Genomic DNA, 23,765 nt, shown 5'->3' on the forward strand with positions numbered 1-23,765 from the left:
CCCACTGAAAGTTGTTATATGAATATCTCAAGAGCTTGACTCTTAAGGGATATGAAAAAACTCTTCCATATGAGGCTTAGAGATAAGCATTAACCAGCCATTATTTGCTTTGGTGCTCATCATCCTTTATTTGTTATAATAACAGCATCTGTGCATATCTATAAATATCATTGGAACCTAGGCATTCTACATGCTAAGGGCTATACAAATTTATAGAAAAGTATTTTTCATGCCCTATAGAGGTTAACAGTCCCTCTGCAGAATCATACAATCATAGAATTGTTTCAGCTGGAAGAGACCTTTAAGATCATTGAGTCCAGCCTTTGCCCCAGGCCTATCAACCACTAGATCATTTCCCTAAATGCAAGGTCCAACCATCTCTTAAACATCTCCAGGGACTGTGACTCTACCACTTCCCTGGGCAACCATTCCAATGTCTGAAAACCCTTTCAGTAAAGGAATTCCTCCTCAGTGAGATCATAAAGAATTAAAATCAACCCACACACCCCTGGGAGATACACAGGTGCACCTTTCACAAAGACATTAAGCTAGACATTTGGGTGAGAATAGTGCTTAGATGCCCAGAGCCAGAAGTGCATACAGAGCAGAAGACTGCTTTAATTCCATCCTGGCTGCACACAGTAACTGCTATATTCTGGAGTTAGCTGAACTGCATCTTATCAATGAGTATTTTTGATAACTCTATGTCACCAGAACCACTGGGAGATCAATAATATCAATAATAGTATCAATAATAGATGAATCACAATCATTTATTTTCCTTTCATTCTGTAAGTAAAAGCCAAGACAATCAAAACCATCACAATGAATCTATACAATGTAGCTAAATCATTATTTTTGAGGTTTTTTTACTTGAAGTTTTCCAGACTTTATTAACTATTGCAGGCTATAAAAAGGGAATAACAATAACACACTGAAGACTGTATTGGATGTCATAGATCACAGTAATACCTGGGATTTTATGCATACAAAGTTTTTGTTTCTCTCTTACTAGATTACACATTTCTTTACCTCAATATCTATTTGTTACAGTGTAAAAAAATATTATTTTTATTTCTGTATTTTTTTTTATTAAAATGGTGTGCATATAGGGAGAGGAAAATCAAGTCTAGTTGTATCTCCTCACTTGACATAAACATATACATCTCTATCTAAATCACCTAATGTTAATTTAGGTAATTTATAATAGGTGAATTTGTTCTGCAATACACAATGCTTTTATTTAAAGTGAACAGATACTTCATGTAAAGTGATAAAAGCCTATTAAGACTATGTCTATGTGGCATGCAGAGTAGCTCCATATTAGAGAAATTTGCATTAACAAGAAAGCATTATGCTTAGGGATGATTGTTTAAATTATTAATACATACATACAGCCATGACTAAATTGCTAAGCAATACGTTCTAAGATAGATTAAATACACCAAGAGAAGTTTCTTAACTGACTTTGTTAGTCCAGAACTTGACCTTCAGTTAAGGATGATTACGTCTCAGTTCATCTGAATTTACAGCAGCAATATGAGGAAAATAATGCAAATTTGTACTAACATCTTATGACCCAATTGGTACTTATCCCTGTAAAAAAAAATCTCTATTTATATGTTAAATCAAGAATTAACTGATTATTGATCTGTAATATTTAACATGCTTTGAAGCAAGCTAACTAATCAGTTTTAGATACATTAGCCTGTGCTAGAAGGTTACATCGTTGCCTATGCCCTTTAGAGTTATTGGTATTTTATTCATTTTTATCACAGAAAAACTAGGACAGAAGAATGCTGCTTTCAATCAAGCCAAGAAATCTTAATTATTTCCTGATTGACAAGATGCCTGATTACAATTTATGCTATATATTACTAATTTATTAAAGATCCTCAAAACTTTTTTACCTCCCAGTGTAGAGGCACAGCTAGGTGACGCTAACCCTATCATGTAAATTTCTTCTGCCAGTGAAATCAGAAAATAAAATTTGCATCTCTGTTCTCCAAGAGTCTTTTTATGTTCTCTGCAATTTCCATTTGATACGGATTAATTCATGCACTAGTTCATGTATTAGTTCATGCACTCACAGTTACTTCAGTGAAACTGTGACTTTAACCTCAGGCTCCATCCCAGAAAAGCATTCAAGTGTTTTGAGTCTCATCAAAGTCAATGGTGGAATACCTTGAAAGCACATGTTTAAGCTTCTGCCTTGTTCAACTACATAGTTTATACCCATGTAAAGGTTGTAAATAGATAACAAGAAGGTACATAAGAATGACAGCCAATGGAGGTGGCCTGCATTCTTCTTGGTAAGATCTTCTTAGATCCTCTTAGATGAGTATTAGATTTCTTTAAATTAAGCCATCAGAGACAAAATTTTCCATACACAGATGTCAGCATCAATTCCCTATCTTATTATAGCATACCTGCATAATTACTATAATTCAAGATGAAATATAGCAATGTCCCTTGGGCACACCATGGGGCATCGCAGAAAATAGTCCAGATATAAACATATTTTTTTAATCTGTATGCATGAAGAAGTCAAGGTTTTTTCATGGGTCAAACTGAAACAATGTAATAGTTTTCATTTAATAGAAGAATCAAGAAACAGGATATGTGACTTTCAAGCCTATGCATACTCTAAGCATAATTCCATTTTTAATAGCAGAATAGTTTTAAAACACTTGTGGCTTCACATTCTATAAAAAACCTGTCAGTTCTCCCTTATCCCTGAATAAAATGACAGCACTTCTATATGACTTTATGTAGGACACAGCTTATAATTTGTGATAATTGGAACTTGAAAAAGCAACAGATTTTCCTCAAAATTTTAAGATTTCACTGTTAACAGGCAATGAAAGGAGTTGGATAAGCTCTATGTAAAGATATATCCTTTTATAAACTTGTGACTAATTCCAAAAAACTAGTAAGCTTCAGAAAAAAACAAAGAGCACAAGGAATATAAATATGGTCTAAAGCTGCTTAACTTATTATTGAAAGGAAAACCCAGGACTTCTCTTTCTGATATCCAAGAGCTCTTCTCCATCATCCATGAACATACTGACCCATCTTCAAAGTTGCAGCCTCTGTCCTGTGCAGCACCCTAGCAAGGGACATGTAGAGTTTCTCTTTTGCAGGGCCAGCATCTTTCTCAGTGCAAGCTTAGAGGACACCAATGAACTGGAATTGGCTTTCAAACTTCAGGTGCTGCAGTCACAGGAAATATGACCAGTGCAATCAGGTAAAATACTACATTCTAAGAAGGAGCCATAAATATGAACTATACAGGTCTGACAGGTCTAGAACTAGAAGTGCTGATAGCCAGTGACTTTGTAGTAAAATTAAAAATATAACTGAAAGAAGATTGACAAAATCAAGTTGACAAAATGAAGGGGAAAAGATAATAAACAATGTGGTTGCTCTCTTCTTCCTCACTTTCATCACTCGCAAAGATCAAGAAAAGACAGGAAAAAAAAAAGCACTTCATAAGAGTTATAAGATATTTTTACAGGGATACATAATTCTCTATAAGAAAAACTGGTAGCGTTGTGCCACTTTCTATTCAGGGCTCAATTTCAATGCATTCAAATTATCAGCCTCACTGGAAATGCAGCAAAGACCTGTAGAGTTATTACTGTCCTACACCATGACACTGCAAATATGCCAGCACCTCCTAAGGAGGCTTAGCTACTTTATTGTGAAGTTGTATTTAATTTACTGTCTCTTATCAGCAACTAATCTCATTTGTCACCACAGTTCCTGAGGTTTCTGCCTTCCACTGAGATTGCAACACTTTCCCACAGTATGTAGTTTCAAGAGATGAATCTCATTTTGTTATTCTCCTGCCCATCTTTCTAACCTCCCCAAATTCTTTTTATTGCATTTTGTCCTCAGTAATATTTTCAATAGCTCTTGATTTAGTATTATTCAGATATTTAATTCAAGATCTTTTTTCTTTTCCCAGATGTTCAAAAATATATTGAATGATACTTATTAATATGAGATTCTTTAGAATTTAGACATCCTTCCCAACAGCCTTTCTGTTGCCTTTTTTTAACAGCATACAAATATGAGAATATTATTCGTAATTATGCCAAGGTCATTTCAAATAGAAATATCATATAAATAGTAATGTCTATGAAAAGAAAAAGTAGTTTTATGAAGTACTTTAATATAAAAATCAAGGTATTTCCTCTTTAATTAAAAAGTTGCTCTCATCTAAAAAGCTAAATAATCATTAAACTTGCACCCTAAGCTTTCCAAGGAAAATTTAGGTTTTATGAAAATAGATTAATCTTTTGCTCCTGGGCCTTTTTATTCCAGAGATGGCTACTTATTTTTTATTTAATATTTTTTCCATTATCTTAAGGAAGGAAGCGAAAATATTGATTATACATCTCAGTCTCTCTTTTTGTATTTGAATATCCCAGTATTTGCATTTTTTAGTTTCTATTTCACTGTTTAAGGTCTATCTTAGTATTCTGCTTCTCTGTAACTTGTTGAACATGCTTCAGAGTAATTCTGGACACTCATTATTTAATTCTCTCAGTATCAAAAAAATCTATGTAATTTAGAATTGCTGATTTGCATGTGTTCAAATTTTCATCATCTTCAGGTCTTTTCTTATCTGTTGTTAACCCGTACTGCACAATAGGTGTTAATAATTCACAATTCAACCTAGTTGTCTAAAACCCTTTTGACTCTCTCTCTTTCTTCTGCAGTAGAGATGGATTAAAAAAAAAAAAAAAAGGAAAAAAAATATCAGAGTTTCAGTCATTTTAGGGGTCAGAGTTACTGACTAATCAGTCACCAAATCATTTCTGAATCAGTGTCCATAGTGAAAACTGAAACAATTTTATTTAATTTTTTGTTTAAACAGATTTTGTATATAAAAAACATCTTAGATTCCAATATTTTCCTTTATTTACCTTACACCATTCTTTTTGCCCCCAGTGAGGAAAAAACTGGGAGTTGAGATTTAAAATGCAAACTTGCAGAAGGCTAAATGGGCTCTAATAAGATGCTTAGCTTATTATTAGAGCATTTCACAACATTCACAAACTGAACTACATGCCAGAGTACATTCTCTCTTTCATGCACACACAAAAGGAAAAGTCATCTATAAAGTTTGTTGTCACACAACTACAGTGAACATACAAACTATTTGGGTTAAGGGGCTGAAACTGTATGATTATTCCAGTGTCATATATCCAAGAATATATCTACTATTCCAGCTAGCTTTAAAGAGAAGGAGAGGTATATGACTGGCCATTTCCCATAATAAAACTACATCTGGTGTGACTTAAAGAGTAAATGAGTGCTTAAGCTTTCATTTTCTTAGAAAACTTATAGTCATCATCCTAAAAATGATGCTGTACCTTTACATAAGCCAAATCAATATTACATACAAGATTTTTTTTTTTTTTTGGGTTTGGAGTTATCACTCATTTATTGTTGTTCTGCTCTTCACAGGAGGTGTCAATGAGGATTACCACTTGTATCTCTGTCTGTGCTATCATTGAAATGTGCTGGTGTGAGGATTTATCCCATTTATACCACACTTTAATGATAGTCCTAAACCCTGCCCTCTGCAATCTATCCCTGTCAGATATAACTGACAAATAAGTACAAAGCAGTAGTCCTAGTAGTGTATGTGACTGCCTCTAATGTAGTATGGGAAAATAGCAATTATTGTGAACTAGACACACATATTTCATGAAGAAAAAGTTCATGTTGAGTGTTTAGGTTTGGTTGTTTTACTTTTTACTCAAATAGTAGCTTACAAAAAACCAAATGAACCAAACGCAAAAGCAAAATTCCCCCAAAACAATCTGTTTTCAATACAAGCTTTGAATATTTACAAGTAGGCTTTGCTCCTGAATGCCAGCTTTTGGCTCAAAGTAATTTTTTTAAAGCCAGGCTGTAAATATGCATTCAAGTGGAGAAATGCTGGACAACCTTCTTTCCAGCCTCACATCATCCCAGATATTGTGAGGAAATATCAACTGAAGAGTAAATTACTACAATCCCAAATTTGGTGATAAAGCTGTAAATATGCATTCACAAAGTCATGATCATAAGACTCCTGGCTTTTACCTTTCAGTCTCACCATTCTGTATTTTTTTAATTGTTCTGAATATCAAAAACAGTCTTCCATTTACTTCTTTCAGGGTTGAATGCTTATTCTAAACAGACAGCAACTGCCATTAATTACAATGAGAAGGAAAGAGGGAGATGAATCAGAATTTCTGGCTTAGAGACTGAGTACAGTACAAGGTACACAGTGTCATCTAGAAGCTGAAGAGCACTTTATAATAAGCTTTGTAGTGAGGATCTGAGTATTTTCCCACACCTTAATAATTAACAGTTACGTCTCCTTGACTAGTCATATACACTATCTCTACAAACATTCTGAGCTGAAGATCCACTGCAGTTATTCTGTATGTCTGCATCAACACCTAAAGATGAGTCCAGGATCATTTCACTGCAAGATGCACATAAGGGAATGGACTGTAGGGACAAAGTCAATCTCTCGAACTCTTCTTCCATTTCCAATAAAAGTTTCCAGCATATGGAAAAGTCACTGTTTGTAACCAAGGATTGAAAAAGATTATTTGAATATATTTTATTTGGACTGGGATGGATACCACCACAGTTTAAATTGTAAATTCATGTCACTTTTTCCATTTTTCTAGGAACATTATATAAAACCGAATTTAAGTAAATAAGATATAGTATATCTAAAAAGAAATGCTCCATCTTTATTAATAAGAATTATACAAGAGAAAAAACATTTTTTAAAAACAACTACCACACAGAGGAATCTGATCTAACTTATCAGATGAGAAGATGAAACATTTGTGTCAGTCCCTGTATTAATTAGTTAAAACCTATAGAAAAGTTGAGTTTTTATTCTCTGCATGTGATGGCATATTTCTCGTGTATACACGCCTTATTCTGTTGTTTCCAGCAGATTGTTCCCTATACATTCAATACACAAGAAAAAAGCATAACTCATCTGACAACTATTGTCTATCACAAGTTAGACAGGGCTCTTACTGCAAAGCAGGTCTAATTAGATTACTATCATACACAGAGAAAATAAATATCATAAAGGAAATTATGCACATAAAAATATTTCTTGCTTGGTACAGGCTTTGAATAGTTTCTTCTCTGCTGAAAAATAATTTAAAAAAAAAAAAACAAAACAAATCCAAACCACACAGTTCAAACCAAAGCAACATTTGGAGGCATGCTGCAAAAGAGCTTGCAAACTGTCCTTCCAGGGGTAGTGTAGGATCCATCAAATCTGGTTGAGAGAGAGAAAAATGGCAGAGCACTGCACTGAATCAGAAAATTCTCTTAATGCACCTGTACACCCTTGGGAAGAAAGAGAAGGAGATGACTAATAGAATCATCGTAGAATCATAGAATGGTAGAGGTTGGAAGGGATCTTTAGAGGTCATCTAGTCCAGCCTCCCTGCTAAAACAGGTCCACCTAGATAGGTCACACAAGAATGCATTCAGGCGGGTTTTGAAAACCTCCAGAGAAGGATACTCCACACCCTCCCTGGGCAGCACGTGCCAGGGCCCCTTCACCCTCACAGTGAAGTAGTTTTTCCTTATGTATAAATGGAACTTTTTGGGTTCCAGCTTCTTTCAATTAGCATTTGTCATGTCACCAGTTAGAATAGAAAAAAGTGATGCCCCAACCTCCTGACATCCACAATTTATATATTTGTAAATATTATTGAGATTCACCCTGCAGTCTCCTCTTATCTACACTAAGCAGCTCCAGATCCTGCAGCTTTTCCTCATAAGGAAAAGTCCTGTGATCTTCCTTATCCACCCAGGGCAAGCCCTCTGCTGTCCAGGCCATCCTATTATCCTTGCTGCACTGGGCTTTCTGAGGGCTGGTGTTGGCTGTAAAGATGAAGCAAGGAAGGCATTCATCCTCAGTCACCAGGGTACCCTCTGTGTTCAGAAGAAGGCTCAGATTCCCCCTAATCTTCCTTTGCTGCTGATGTACCTGAAACACCCCTTCTTATTTGCTTTTACTTTCTTAGCCAGGTTTAATTCTAAAAGACCTTTAGCCTTCCTGGTTGCATCCCTTCATTCTCTGGCAATGTTCCTATACTCTTCACAAGTGACCAGGCCCTTTTTTGACCTTTCTCCCTGAGCTGTCCCAGCAGATCTTTGTTCTTCCATGCAGGCCTCCTGCTTCCTTTTCCTGCTTTTTTACTTGTAGGGACAGTCCAGGGTCAGGCAGGGATAGGGTTAACTCTCTGTAGCCGCCGCCAGGCGGTGTAACCACATCTTGACTTCACGCCGAAGCTCTCAGGGCAGCGGCTGGGCCACTGCAGCGCTGCGGCAAGTGCGGAAGCTGCAGCTGCTGTTGGGCTGCGCGTTGGGCTGCGGGCAGGGAGCAGCGACACTGGGCAGAGCTCGCTTGCTGGGTCACCTGGCCGGCACTCTAACTCCCTACTCCTTGTGGTCTTCTGTTAAATAGACCTTATCTCAACCCGCAAGGTTCTAGAACTCTCTTGATTTTCCTCCCCGTCCTGCTAAGGTGGGGAGGAGTAAGTAACTGTGTGGTTTGGTTACGGTCAGCCAGGCCTAAACCACCACAGTCTTTTTGGCGCCCAATGTGGGGCATGAAGGGTTGAGATAAGGACAGGTCTGACCAGAGTGTGTTGAAATTTGTTATAACATTTTTCTTATATTGACTACACAAGGCAACTGATCGCAATGCTCGATTAGCTGTTTACATGGTGGTTTTATGTGAACTCTTACCTTCTTTATGTGTTCCCTGTGGTGCTGTTTATCACCACAGGGAAAGTCATGAAGATCACAATTTTGTTATACTGGGTTCTTTCAGCTTATGATATGATTATATCATTGATTTGAGGGCTTAGCTGGTATTTGTACTCAGTGTTGTGGTCACTCCCATACCTCAGGCTTTTCCTTTCAGAATTCATTAGTAATCTGACCCAACCTATGGAGAAGACAGGGAGGGATACTTTTTCCTTCCCTTTTAATTCTTCTTTCTCCTTCTGGCTAACTACAACATTTGAGAAATTTGGATATTCTTGGGACATTCCAGTTATCCTGCCTTTACTGTTCTGTCTCCTGAATAAGCTTCATAGCTTGCTTAAGGTTGTTAAATTTGTTAAAAGTCTCACCCAAAGATCTGCCTCAAGGCTGGATTATAATGGATGGAATGGCATGTGGGAGAACATGGGCAGGTATCTAGAGAACTTCTCATCTCCAATGATCTGGAACTTCACTCTGGAACAGCTACATAACCCTAATAGAGTGATAGAGTAATTGAAAAGAAAATGCTATGGCTATTCCAGAGAGGCACAACTGACCACAATGTGCAGGGCCCTGTCTAGTATCTATCAAATGCTACTTCAACATCAGACAGCAACCTCAGGGGGAAGAGGAGAAAAATAGGCCAACAGGCACTGCAGCTGTTCCAGCCCTAATGACATGCACTGTGGCTACTCAGACCTCAGCAACAGGCAGCATGGTTACTCAAATCCTGGTGGCAGGCACTGCAGCCAGATCAGCAAAACAACCTGTGTCAGGATCAGTTGCCCCTATAGAGAAGAAATATTGGATGCAAAAGTCAATTTGCTTAGAAAGGGAAGAAACTCCAATTACAAAGGGAGAGGAGGAAGAAATTGAAGCAGGACCATGACAAGAGGAAGGGGAGGAAGAGGCAAAAGTCATGAATGAGACAATTATCACCTGATCGCTATCCCTGAGTGAGTTGTGAGACATGCAAAAGGACTTCAGCTGTCAGCCAGGGGAGCACATTGTCACTTGGCTACTCTGATGCTGGGATAATGGGGCTAGTAGCCTGGAACTGGAGGGCAGGGAAGCCAAACAGGGCTCCCTGTCTAGGAAGGAGGGATTGACAAGGCAATTGGAAATAGGACACAAGTACACAGCCTTTGGAGGCGACTTCTCTCAGGTGTAAAGGAAAGGTATCCATTCAAGGAAGACATCACATGTCACCCAGGCAAGTGGGCTACCATGGAGAAAGGTGTCCAGTACCTGAGGGAACTGGCGGTGCTCGAAGTCATTAATCATTATCCAGACAATGTGTAGTTATCCGTCGATCCAGATGAAGTCCAGTGTATACCCCCCATGTAGCTAAAGTTCCTCCAGAGTGCACCACCATCATATGCCAACTCGTTGGCTGTCATGTTGTAGAAAGAAGGTGAAAGGAAAACAGTGTATGAAGTGGTCGGCCAACTCTGTCAATATGAAGGAAGCCTTTCTTCTTCTTTATGATCCTGTGTCTCTGCTGTGGAGAAACTATCCCAGGAGTTCCAACAATTTAAGAAAGATATCTCCTGCTCTCCACCTGTACGGACCCATGTCTCCGCTATTAGGAACAAGTGTTCTTCTGACCAAGAGAGGAGATACAGAGGGTATGCACACAGGGGCAACCTGTGATTTTATCTATGCAGTAAGGGAGAGGACATGAGATGGGATGGAAAACCTACCATGGCCTTAGAGACAAGAGTATGGGAACTACAAGAAAACACAAAAGGGGGCTCCTCATGGAAAAATGCTGCCCTGGTTTCCAGTGAGCAGCTCCGCAGAGATGTAATGCTTGATCTTTCTTCTAATCCTCTCAAGGGGATCTCTAGTTCCTTCCCACAGAAAGTGTGCGATACACATAGCAATCAATATTAAAGGGGCCCTCCCTCCAGCCAATGGGAAGTCAGGGACAATAGGATCTATTGGTTTGTGTGGATACTGGCACATCAGATCCACAAGAGTACAAGGCTCTCGTGGATACTGGAGCCCAATGCACTTTGTTCCCATCAAGTTACAGAGGAGACAAACAAATTTCTATTTCTGGAGTGGCAGGAGGATCCCAAGGGCTCACTGTGTTGGAAGCAGAAATGAGTCTGACAGGAAATACATGGCAGAAGCATTCCATTTTGACAGGCCCAGAAGCTCCATAAATCCTGGGAACAGACTACCTGAAGAGAAGGTATTTCAAGGACCCAAAAAGGTATCAGTGGGCTTTTGGTGCGGCTGCCTTGGAGACAGAAGAAACTGAACAGCTGTCCAGCCTGCCTGGCCTCTCAGAGGACCCTTCTGCTGTGGGGTTGCTGAGAGTTGAAAGCCAACAAGTGCCGGTTGCAACCACAACAGTGCACCGGCAGCAATATCTTACTAACTGTGACTCTCTGATTCCAATCTACAAACTGATTCAACAATTGGAGAGGCAAAGGGTGATCAGCAGGACTCAATCACCCTTTAACAGCCCCTTATGGCTAGTACGAAAGTCTACTGGAGAGTGGAGATTGACAGTAGACTATTGTGGGCTGAATGAAGTCACACAGCCACTGAGTGCTGCTGTGCCAGACATGCTGGAACTCCAATGCAAACTGGAGTCCAAGGCAGCCAGATGGTATGCCACCATCGACATTGCTAATGCATTTTTTTCAATTCCATTGGCAGCTGAGTGTAGGCCCCAGTTTGCCTTCACTTTGAAAGGCATTCAGTACACTTGGAATTGACTGCCCCAGGAGTGGAAGCACAGTCCTACCATTTGCCATGGACTAATCCAGGCTACGCTGGAAAAGGGTGAGGCCCCTGAACACCTACAATACATTGATGACATTATTATGTGGGGCAATTCAGCAAAAGAAGTTTTTGAAAAAGGACAGAAAATAGTTAAAATCCTCCTGAATGCCGGCTTTGCCATAAAATGAAGCAAAGTTAAAGGGCCTGCACAGGAGCTCCAATTCTTAGGAATAAAGTGGCAAGATGGTTGTTATCATATCCCATTGCATATCATCAACATGATTACTGCAATCATAGACTCATAGAATCATAGAATCATACCAACCAGTAAGGAAGAAACCCAGGCTTTCTTAGGCACTGTGGGTTTTTGGAGGATGCATATTCCCAACTACAGTATGATTGTAAATCCTCTCTATCAAATCACCTAGAAGAAAAATGACTTTAAATGGGGACTGGAACAACAGCAAAGCTTTCAACAGATAAAACAAGAAATTGCTCAGGCAGTAGTCCTTGGGCTAGTTCAGACAGGATCAGATGTGAAAAATGTGCTTTACACTTCAGCAAGAGAGAATGGCCCTACCTGGAGCCTCTGGAAAAAAGGACCTGGTGAGACTCAAGGCTGACTCAAGGCTCAGGTTCTGGAGTCGGAGATGCAAAGGATCTGAGGCCCAATACACTCCAACTGAGAAAGAGATCTTGGCAGCATATGAAGGAGTTTGAGCTGCCTCAGAAGTGATCAGGAAAGAAGTACAACTCCTCTTAGCACCCTGACTGCCAGTGCTGGGCTGGATGTTCAAAGAGAGAGTCTCCTCCACACATCACACGACTGATGCCATATGGTGTAAATGGGTTGTGTTGATTACACAACAAGCTCACATAGGAAACCCCAGTTGCCCAGGCATCCTAGAAGTGGCCAGAGGGCAAAGACTTTGGAATGTTGCCTGCAAAAGTGACATGCACTGAAGAGACCCCACCATACAATAACCTGTCAGAAAATGACAAGCAATATGCTTTGCTCACCAATGAGTGCTCACAGGTATTGTGGAAAAACATCAAAGGTGGAAAATGGCTGTGCGGAGTCTTCTATAATAAGTTGCTGAAGCTGCAGAAGGAGAAGGCGAAGAAAGTCAGTTTGCAGAGGTGAAAACCATCTAGATGGCTTTAGACATCACTGAATGAGAAAAATGGCCAATACTATACCTCTATACTGACTCATGGATGGTGGCAAATGCTTTGTAGGGGTGGCTACAACAATGGAAACAGAATAACTGGCAACACAGGGGCAAATCCATCTGGGCTGCTTCATTACGGCAAGACATTGCTGCTCACCTGGAGAAGCTGGTTGTGAAGGTATGACATGTAGATGCCCACATGCCCAAGAACCAGGCAAATGAGGAACATCAGCACAACTAGGAGGTAGACCAGGCTGCCAAAATTGAAGTGGCTGAGGTGGTTTTAGACTGGCAGCATAAAAGTGAATTGTTTGTAGCTCGGTGGGTCCATGATACCTCAGGACATCATAAACCATCACAGGGACATACCAGTCTTGGGCTTGAAGGAAGTGGTGCTTGAGGATCAACCAGCTCTCTTGAGCACTTTTACCATCTAGGATCTTTTCCCATGAGATACCTCGGAGCAGGTCTTTGAAGAGGCCAAAGTTAGTTCGCCTGAAATCCAGGGTCACAGTTGTGCTTGGTGCCCTGTTTCTTCCACACAGGATCTTGAACTCCACCATCTCATGGTCGCTACATCCGAGGTTGCCTCCAACCTTCACATCCTCAACCAGACCCTCCTTATTTGTCGCACAAGGTCCAGCAGCACACCCCTCCTCATTGGTTCCTTAGTCATTTGTGATATGAAGTTGTAATCAACATTCTGTTGGAACCTCCTTGACTGTGTGCACTTGGCTGAGTGGCTTTGCCAGCAAATGACAGAGTAGTTCCTACCTTACCTTGTTCCTTAATTTTCATCTGCAAACATTCAACCGTCCCCTTATCCTTGCCCAGGCAGAGCTTAATGCATACTAATTGCTCTCTCATATAGAGAGCAACTCCACCTCCTTGCCTCGTTGGCCTGTTATTCCTAAACAATACGTAGCCCTCCATGGCTGTGCTCCAGTCATGTGAACTGTCCCACCATGTCTCATTAACTGCAATGAGGTCATAACCCTGCATGCGCACCCACGTCTCTAGTAACTCCTGTTTTTTCCCCAGGCTGCATGTGTTGATGTAGAGGCAATGCATGGGCTTACTTGAGCATGCAGTTTTCTGTGGATATATTCAAGATGATCCCCTCCTGCTTTGATACTCCCTTAAGGTGGTCAGCCTTCTGTATCTCATGTTGGTATGGGACTGAGGAAAACTCATCATTGCATTTCCTGCCCTACCCTGTTTCCTTGTTAGATGGGATGGCTCATTCCATTTTGCACCATGCTTCCCAAGTTCTTCCGTTTAAAGCCCTCTATTCAGTTTAAAGCCAGACTATTCCCAAATATCCCAGTGTCCTTGTGGGAGAGGTGTATTGCATCCTGCCCTGTCAAATTACAGTCCCCAAAGAAGGTTCCATTATCATAAAACCTGAAAACTTCTTGCCAGCACTAGCCTTTTTGTATTAGTGAGTTCCTCTTTTCCTCTGGTGGACAGGGTAGAAGAGAAAATAACTTGGGCCTCCCTACCCTTCACTTGCTCTCCCAAGGTTTAAAAATCCTTCTTGATTCTGGAAATATCAGGTCTCATTACATCATTCATCCCCATGTGGAAGAGGAGTAGGGGATAGCATCCCACGTCCCATGTGACAAGACGTGGCTCCTGGCAGGCAGCACACATCATGTGACTCCTTATCCAATTGACAGATGGGTCTCTTGATGCCTCTTAACAGTCAGTCACCTACAGTGAGCACCCCTCCCTTCTTTTTACAGCGCCCACAGCCTGTTGCTGGTGGAGGAGCTGGCGGTGAATTGTTTGTTGAGTTTTCCCCTTCTGGACCTTACTCATCCATGTCCACCATTGTTAATGCCTCATACTTATTTGTAATTGGCACACTGGAAGGCCAGTTATGAAGGAGAACCCTACTTTTTTTTTGTTAACAGAGTCCAAAGCATTTCAGTTTCAATGGAGGCTGGTAGCTGGTTGTGGAAGCGTCTGTCAATCTCCACCTCTGCTCCTCTAATACTACATAGTCTAGTAATGGTTTCCTGCAGCTCTTTCACTTAACACTGCAGTTGTTGAACTTCAAGGCAGCAGATGTGCCTAAACATCCTAAACACCCCCTGCAATCCACATGCACTGAAGCATCCTTGCTGACCATCCTGTCTGGGTGGATGGGTCAATCTTCACCAGGATGTTCTCCATCTGAGTCTTGGCTTTAGCCCTCAGGCAAGTGCCCACCATCTTGTTAGCTTAAGGCAGGAGCCCTTCTCCAACTTGCAGCTCTCTGTGTGGGCTGTGGGATCATTCACCACTTGTCCTCCCTGCTTGCCGTGCCTGCGCCAGCTGCCACACAAACTGATGTACCAGGCCCTGTTCGCTGCGCTCCTGGTCACTCACGCTCCCTGGGGAATTTTTAAATCCCCTGAGTTTGTTGCAGCTCTGCTTCCTAGCAAGACTATCCCCTTGCGAGAGCTGCTGTCTCCTGGTGGGTCTCCTCACTTCTCCTCCACTCCCCCTGCTCCAGGAACCCTTGGACCATCTGGATTAACTTAATTGGCCACTCAGCTGCAAAAAACAAGCCTTGCCACTGCCGTCTGTCCCACCAATTGGACATGATTTTATTCTGTCTGAGTGCTGAATGATTACAGCTGCCTGTACCGTAAGGATGCAGTTTGCCTGTAATGAATGAATCAAGTGTGATACAGCTTTTTCTAGGAACACTGTGGTGCAATTCACATTTATGAGAGATAGTATCTAGTGAAAAAACACTGCACTTAATCTGGGAATTTAGGAGCCTGTGAGAACTAAGGTTTTCTCTGTTCTCAAGAACAATGTATTTGGAAGAATCAATGTTGTTAGTTCCTTTTACCTTAGTTAAAACAGTTCCATTTCTTTACTTACCTAAAATGAGTTTTATCAGCTTTATACTCTCTTTCAGTTCTATTTATGTATTCCTTTTTATACCTAAAACGTTAGCAATAGTCAAAAGTGACAATTAAAGACTAAGCATATATAGTTCCATAATATTTTTCCAGTTGCTATTCAAACCAACTAGAAAGGGAAAAACAAAAAAATAGAAAAAGTGGGAGAAAAATAAATTGAAAGACATTTATCTGCTATCTCCCTCTGTATTTAGAGTGCACATAACATGGGTACCTGCAAGAATTCCCTGTTCTCAAAGAGGAAAATATCTACTTGACTTTTAATTCTTTAGCTCAACAACAAAGTCCACTATTGATATAAACATAAATATTGAATGTGTATCAGTTCTTTGTGCTTTGAAAAGGTACAGCTATACTAGAAAAATAACCTGAATTCTAAAAATACCTAGCAGTAATGAGTTATTGGAAAGTACAGGAATATATATTCCAACTTAAATCATGGAAACAAGAAACAAACAGTGCATTAGTCTTTTCCCAAAAGTACAATGAATTTTAATGTGAAGTGTTAAATATTAAGAATTAAAGTGCTAAACAATTATTTATACAAGTAGAGACTGCACAGCCAGCACTCTACTGAATACCTACAGCCCTAAAAGCCAAAATGGGTCTTACATTTCATAGACACATAGATGAGAGCGAAGAGTGGAGCTGTATTGTGTGCTCATTCACAAAACACAGTGAAAAGAAAGTTGTTAGAGCAGTCTGAAAACCTAGAATTTGGTAAATTAAGGAAGGAAATCAATGACTAATAAGTAAATAAGACTTCTGCAACAAATGCAGTCCAAGCAACTTTATCATTGGTTTATTGTTTATGCTGGCCTAGTTTATGCAATGCTTAAAAGTCATTGTTTTCCACAAAGTCAAAAAAAAACCAGAAACCTTTTCTGTTATATCTTTCAGGAGAAATTCTAACTCATGGATTTTTTTTTATAGGAAAGACATAGGTAATAGAAGCCCACAAACTTTTGCAGTTGCCAGCTTTATCTCAGGTCAGTTATATTTTTTTTTTCTGTCACATTCAACTGAATACTACACAAATATAGGTAATTTATTTTGAGAGAGAAAAGAACATAAGCTAGAGAAGAAAAACGTTTCTCTTTTTAGACATCAACAAAATCTGCAGCAAAATCAAATTTGGTCCAACTGAACCAAAAAGGTGTTATAGCAGCTAGCGCATGAATCTTGATGTGAAAGATACTGTTATCTGTAATCAAACTGAAAAGTCTGGAAAAAACACTTGATTCTCTTTAGGGAAAACTTTCAATACTTTCCATGATTCTCTTTAGGAATACCACAGTATTATTCAGCCAAATCTGCAAAATAACCATAGAAAATATATATGTCAGATGAATAGGTTACGTTAGCTTCTCTCTGTTACTCTGTTTAATGTCCATTTTCACTGGAACTGAGCTCCTAAACCGTTCTCAAAATTCCACTATTGCTTCCTTTCATGTTTTCTTATAAGCAGTTTGAAAGAAGTTTATCTGTGTGACTTTTCAAAATACTGTGTAAAATTCAAAATAGCCCTTATCCTAGTAGCAGTAGTGTAAAATTAGCCAATTTCTTTTATATATTTTCTATTCTTAAGTAGTTTTTACTATTATGTAAAAACACACTTTTCAGTAAACTTTAACTCTCATTTAAAAACTGGTATATTCTCACTTTGCCTTAAAAACTAGAAAGTCTTTAAGGGCTGAGAATGCATCATTTGAAAAGAACAGTCCATAAAAGAGGAGACTGAGGGGGGATCTTATTAATATTTACAAGTATCTGAATGGTGGGTGTCAGGAGGTTGGGGCATCCCTTTTTTCGATGGTATCTAGCAACAGAATGAAGGGTAATGAGATGAAGCTGGAACACAAAATTTCCATTTAAACTTAAGAAAAATCTATTTTACTGTGAGGGCGACGGAGCAGTGGCACAGGCTGCCCAGGCAGGTTATGGAGTCTCCTTCCTTGGAGGTCTTCAAGACCTGCCTGGACATGTTCCTATGAGACCTGATCTAGGTGGACCTGCTTCTGCAGGGGAGTTGGACTAGATGATCTCTAAAGGTCCCTTCCAAAAGGTAGGGACCTTTCTATGATTCTATGAACAATGAATTTAATGTATATAAAGGATCATATTTTGTACTGCAGAGAGGATTTCTTTCTTTCTTAAATTTGATACCTTTAGGATTCCCACTTCAGAAATTCAAAGTACAAGCCTCATGGCCAGGTAGTTTTCTAAATGGTACTCTCACAATAAGGGAGACTTGACATGAAACAAACTAGGATACTTTTCGAGTTTGTTAGCATTCTTACATTCATTTTAAAATGATGCTTTGAATTACTCCAATGTACAAAACAGAGACTTTTTTCATTTCCCTTCTCTCATAGAAGGAGGACAGTGAATCACTCAAGAACAGCAGTAGCTCACTATTTAAAGTCACTCGTTAGAAATATGTCTTGACGAGTAGTATTAGGTCTCTTCCCATAGCAATATGACTACTTTCTAATGATTTGTTAATTAAACCTAAAGAGAATCCATGATGTAAGAATGCAGGGTTTTCACAGACAGCAAAATTTGTGTTTTGTTTAATTTTTTTTAATGTAAGATGTTTTACCAATAGCTTCTTCTAAATTCTAGATGGAAAATGCTCCTGAGAATTCAGCTTGTATACAGATGAGAAATACAGTGATCACATACTTTTTTTGGCATATTTTTAAACAACATTCAGAAAAGTGAAACAAAAGCTGTTTAAAGTATAGAGATGAAGTCAGGGTGTACACAGAAAAAAAATCTTTTATCTCCCAAAAGAGCAATTCAGATAGATGAATAATGGCTGCATGTAAAAGGCATTGAGGAAATATTAGTAGAAAATATTTCTATTCTAAAAAGATCTATTTGCCATATCTCCAAGCAGACTATTATATGCTGTAGGTAATTGAAAGTAAAATAATAAGATTCACAGAATGTCTGATACTTCTATTTTGTGTCTACGCTATGTAATCAACCACAGCAATTCTCATTTGGTCATGTATGTGTTTTAAAAATCATTCATCATAACTAGTTTTTGAATAATTTATGGTTCCAGAGCAGAATTTAAATCAGATTTAGTTGCTGCAGTTCATAGACCAGAGTATTTCTTTCAACTGTATAAAATGTTCATTTTATATTATATGCTAAACTAAAATTACAGGGAAAATACCAGTTCATTTGTTGCCGCTGCTCTAGGGTGTAACGCAGCACAGAGGAAGACAACTGAAGGTAGCTGAGCTCTTCAGTTGAAACAGGTAGCAGAACAACCAGTTGGAAATGGAGAGACCTCAGATTAGTTTCCAGATAACGGAGAGAAACAGTTACATTAAGAAAGTAGAAGCCAGTACTCAAGTTGGATGGATTGCAATTCCACTAAAAAACCCACCCCATCCATTGCTGGACTCAGACAACTAACACACACACACCCCCAATTCATTCTTCCAAAACTTAAACTGAAATCGAGATGATGCTTCAAAATTAGTTGTAAAATAACAGTTGGTTGTTTCTTCCTTTGAAAAATGGCTTTGATCAGCTTTCCCTACCATGTCAGATACAATGGAAATCACTTTTATTCCCCATTAGCACAACTGAGTACAACTCCCAGCACCTTCACCAATAGTAGATACCACTGGAATGATAACGATGTTTCCAGAAATCAGAAAGACAACATTTTCAGCAACATGGGAAGAAAGAAAAACTTCTGATCCTATTTTTCTTTTCAATTAAGCTTTGTCTCTATATAACTGCAAAAGGGAGTTTAATTTATATTAAGGTATTATATAATACATTCCTTATAAATTTAGGCTAAAGATATACAAAAGGAATGAAATCCACCACTTCACACACTTGTAATATTCAAACTTTTAAACACCACCACTATTTGTAAGGAACTTTCATCCACATTTGATCTAGACAGTGAATGTCTCACTGCACCAGAAAGAAGAGCAGACAGGATGCCAGATGTTGAAACTGTTGTGTACATCAGTGCTAACCATGGCACTCCTATCAAAGGTTTTTCAGACTCGGGAAAGTTTGTTTTGCTTATTTGTAGCTTAGCATAAAACTTACTATCACTGTCAATGCACATCTTGCTGCCCGGAGAGATAAAATGGCTTCTAGCATTTCTTGTTCTCCTTTTACAGCTGCTTTTAGGGAAAGAAGACTAAATATTTAACATTTTTAGTAATGAAAAAAATTTTTCTTACTGTACTCCAGACCCTGTATCCTTCCTTGTGTAGCAAAGATAATTTCAATTTCAGAGTGCAAAATTTCAAGCTAAACCTTGCTTCTTCAATTGTGTTTTCTCATTTTTCCATGACATTACATTGTTACCCTTCCTCATGGCTTTCTAAATAAATAGAACCTCTTTCTATTTTTCCTAAACATCACAGCATATCACTTGTGTTTTTTTATATTACTGACCTAGAAGCACTTAAATCTTGTAAATTTTAAGAATTTTAGTTAAAATGCCTTCAAAAAAATGAAAATTTGGTTTTATCTGTGGGCTCTACTAGAGATCTATGAAATGAAAAGTGCAACCATTTGACATGTATAGTAGTTCAGAAAAAAAATGTATACATAAAAAAAATTCTAGCTCTATACAATCCCAGGGATCTAAAACTGACTTGATTCTTCTCTGAGGTGGATATCTAACTTGATTTTCCATGAATCTGAGGTTACAAACAAGAAAAAAAAATTGCACCTTTGTAAGTCTCTAGTGGGGTTTTTTTTGTTTTGGTTTGGTTTAGTTTTTAACTACATAGAAATACGCTTAATTGTTCTTTAACTTTATTTTGCAGAACTGAACTCTAATTTCTTTATCACATATATTTTATTTAGAAGATACTTTGAATACATTTGTTAAGGTTTTTTCCACAGTCAAACTAAAAATGGTAATTCAAAGTTAAACATGGACTTCATGCTATAAGAAAACTTCTAGATAGGGCACTTAGGAACCTAGTTTTGTGGTAAGCATGTCAGTGCTATGTTAACAGTTGGGCTTGATGGTCTTAAAGATCTTTTCCACCCTAAATGATTCTATGATTCTGTGTTACGATAGTAAAAATCTTTTCTTATCTGGTACCTGTAACATTTGACAAAAATGTTGTAAGATGTTTTTCTCAGTGTCTGAAACATCCTCACTATTGAGAAACATCTTATACATTGCAACAATAATTCAGAGAATTAATTTATTAACTGTTTTGAGATCTTTGAATGTGAGATTCCTTCAGAATTATTTCTTTTATTTCCATAGCTAAATAAAAAACTATAGGTCTGAGATCTGAAGGGAAATTAAGTAGCATCTTTCTTGAATTTAGCCCTGACTATCCTGTCCAGAATCTGGTTCTAAGCCTGTTAAACAACAGATAGAAGTTGGAAAACAGGAAAAGCACTGAGGAAGGTACTGGGGAAACACTGCAGACCTGAAAGGCAATTTACAAGTGTTGCATAAGTGCCACAGGCTCCCAGATACAATGTAAGTTCATAAATATGGGGGTTTTTTATAAGTTGCCCAGGAGGCCATACCAGGCATGGCATGCACAAAATGATGATTTAAGGGACCTAGATTATGGCCAAAAAAATAGCTCATCAATGCAGGTTGAGGCTGGCAATGGATGCAAGGCAGAAGCTGTACATGAGTTTATCCTCCAAAACAATTCCTTCACCCCAGAGTTTTTCACCTTGGGACTCCTGAATCAATGTATCTCTTCCTTTTGCATTTAAGCACTCTTTATTAAATCCCTCAAATACACATCTTGAATCTTTCCCTAGAAGGTGCACTTATGTAGGAGTTGTGAAAACACAGTTGAGACTCTTTCCACAAGCACCGGGTTAGTATTTGTTCAAATATATACACCTTCTGAATCACTGCTCTCCCTTCTTAACAATCTATCTAAAGCAAAGCTAAGTTCTTTTTTTTTTTTTTTTCAAAATGCTTATTCTTCTTATTATTATTTGCTGTAGAATTTTATAATAATTTTCATTTGTCATCAATTGTCTGCATTTCATAACTCTTAATTTATAACCACTTCTGTTAAACTCTCCGTTTTTAATAACATACTAGATATTTAATATGAGAGAGACACTTTTACTCCTACTACCATTTCCAATACGGACATTAAGGTTTTATTATGGGTGTATCAGAATACATTGCAGAGAAGTAGAAAGGAATCAATAAATTATCCAGGCTACTCTGAATGAAAGCAAAATCTTCATATGCAACAGCATTCTTTTTGGAATTTAGCATCTGAGGCATAACTCTAGCTTTGAGCATAATTTTTTGTAATGTGCATTTAATTTTCCTCCCCATGTCTGCATCAGTGGAGACAGGCATATTTAATTGTCATGAAAGTTAAATTAGGAAAAAAAAAAAAAGAAAAAATTACTTCATTTCATTCTCTAACAATAACAAATGAGGAGTTTTCTGCATAAAGAACTGGTGGGAAGTACTTTATCCCTCCGCAATCACAACACTTGAAAGTATGTTGCATTGCCTATTAAAGTCTGTCTAGTTTTCTTTTACATTCTCTATACTTCTCAAATTTATACTTATTTAAGGTCATTAGGGACATTAAATCATGTCTTAAAGTTAGTCTGCTTCACTATACAACACAAGATATCTATTCGATTTTGTGTAGTGGAAGTAAAACTTTACATTTCTAAAAATGGGCAAAAGAGAATTAAATTAATTGTTCAAATAAGTCATTATCTTCACTTAGAAAGATATTATTTGGCATAGTAGCCAGGAAGTGTAAAACCTGTATGATTAATCCAATTGTATAAACATCAGCACTACATTCATGTTTTGCTTCTTGGGTTTATTACTCTGCAATGTAACACAGATATCAAGATGTACCCCTGAACTAGGGCTTTATGGAGCAGGAATTTACAATTTGCCATCTCCAGGGCTACAACAGGTCAACGTCACCCTCAGAAACTCTAAATGCAATACACTGTCACAGAAGAAGAAAAATTCATACTGCAAAATTACAAATTCAATAATCCTTAAATACTAAATTTCTAGGGATCTATGCTTACATTCTGGGCTATGTTTAGAAGATATATATCAGTGAGAAAGAAAAAGATGTGCATACACATTATCAAATTAGGTTTTGACTTCAGAAGCAAATCAAAATGAGATGCCTGCAAAGCATGAATAAAAATAATTAATGGTAGTCTGATTATAACTCCTCCTTTCCTTGTCCTCTGAAAACTCACTCTTTCCACATGGTCAGTAACAGGATTACATTTTCAAAAGCTATCTGGAATACCAAGTGCCATTTTGAGCAGCCAGCTTTGATACGTGCTTTAAGACTAACTTTTCTAAGTATTTTTAATATTTTATAGTCTTACTGAGGGTTTAATTTCTAAGTGTTCAGATTTTTATTTTTTTTAAAAGAGCAATAGAACCTTGGACCAGGCATCACATACAATGGCAAAGATTTGAAAAATATTTATATCTCCATTGAGATAACAGATATACAGATCATCCCATTGTAAACATGAAAAATAACATTTACATGCTGCAAGGTTAGACTCTAATTATTCTTTGGAATAAGTGTACCACTTAGATAAGCATCAAGAGAAAAATCATTTCACATTAGAAACACTCATATTTCCCTGGGTCCTAGTTTCCATGATTATTGGTCTGGTTTATTGTCCAAAGTGAATGTTGATGGCTTGCTACAGCAGACTCAGTCTTTGATATACATATGTTTCTGTCTGAATTCATCTCCCTAGTTTTGGTTTCTAATGGGTTTATGAATCTGAACCTCTTCCTTCAAGCCCAGAGAACTGATTTAAGCTAAAAAAATTATGCTAAATTCTGTCATTAATACACAAAATTCCTGAATGTGTCTTCCTCATTTCTCCACCACATGCTTCACATTTTTGATTGCTTTGGTTTTGTCCAAATGAAGTTTTAGGGGGAAAAGTGGAAGGAGGGCAAAGGAGGTAGAAATATTTCTTATTTTATAATATATGCTTACAAATGTTTTTATTTCACTATTAATGAATTTATCTCCATTGCTAAGAAAGTCTACACTATCTTTTCATCTATGAATGTTGTGTTCTTCGCCTTTATTGTTTGCTAGTCAAG

The sequence above is a fragment of the Colius striatus genome, chromosome 4, assembly GCF_028858725.1.
Source record: "Colius striatus isolate bColStr4 chromosome 4, bColStr4.1.hap1, whole genome shotgun sequence".
In the NCBI taxonomy this organism is placed as follows: Eukaryota; Metazoa; Chordata; class Aves; order Coliiformes; family Coliidae; genus Colius; species Colius striatus.